The sequence below is a fragment of the Buceros rhinoceros genome, unplaced genomic scaffold (genome assembly GCF_000710305.1).
Source record: "Buceros rhinoceros silvestris isolate BGI_N320 unplaced genomic scaffold, ASM71030v1 scaffold29679, whole genome shotgun sequence".
In the NCBI taxonomy this organism is placed as follows: Eukaryota; Metazoa; Chordata; class Aves; order Bucerotiformes; family Bucerotidae; genus Buceros; species Buceros rhinoceros.
In genome coordinates this window covers 8610-9461 of record NW_010430295.1, presented here as the reverse complement: position 1 = coordinate 9461, position 852 = coordinate 8610, and the positions used below count along the sequence as shown (strand labels likewise).

General features: G+C 61.0%; 1 protein-coding gene across 1 annotated transcript in view; it reads left to right on the top strand.

Moving 5' to 3' along the window:
• The window catches only part of MROH1 (maestro heat-like repeat family member 1), a gene marked incomplete at both ends in the record, with an annotated part of 11664 nt that overhangs the window by 4047 nt on the left and 6765 nt on the right, over positions 1-852 (top strand). The window lies entirely within an intron of this gene.

The following is an 852-nucleotide window of genomic DNA, read 5'->3' as shown; positions in this document are numbered from 1 at the left end:
CCAAGCCACTTCTGTAATTCTGTGAGCCGGTGTCAGGATGTGACTCTTCTGGTGGGCTGGCAGGATGTCATGGGGCTCCCTCCTCGTGACGTCCTCCTCCAGCCCCGGGTTCGCCGCGAACCGCAGCTGGTGCAGGGGGGTTTGGTGCAGAAGCCCCAACGCTTACGGAGCTGCTTCTCCCTCGCTCTGTAGCCGGAGCTGATCCACCTCCGCCTGGACGTGGTGGCTGGTCATCGTGTGGCTCCTGGCCCGGGTCACGTTGTGTTTGTGGTTTGGACCACGGCCCTGAGTGGGTGCAATGTGACAGCCCTGTTAATATCCCGCAGAGGATCCACAGGGTTTGTGGTTTTCTCTCTGGAGCTGGGCAAAAATGAAAGGGGATGTGGGGGAGAGCAGGTCCAAGGGCTCGGGCAGATCCTGCTGGAGCGTACTGGTGTGGCCACTCTTATCTCTCGCTGATAGTTATGCCCAAGGCCTGGGAATGCTGGTGTGGCTCGAGAATGAAGGGGGTGAGCGGGAGCCTCCCCAGCAGCCCTGTGAGCGGCAGGGGTGGGTGCTGTGGTCAGCAGCACCGGTTTCTCCCGGAAACACTGAGGTTTGTGTCTGAACTCCCTCCTGGCATCTGCTGCCAGCTGGTGCAGTCCGATGCTGTTGGACATGAAGGGCTGCTCCGACCTCGAGAGCTCGTGTTCTGCTGAGCTCACAGCAGGAACGTGCAGCTCTCGAGCTGTCTCTGTGCAGGCGAGTTCTTGGAACAGGGGAGGGGCTTGTGCCAGGGGAGGTTGAGGTTGTCCCTGAGGACCAGTTTTTTCCCCGTTGGGGGTGTGCAGGGCTGTCCCAGGATGCCCAGGG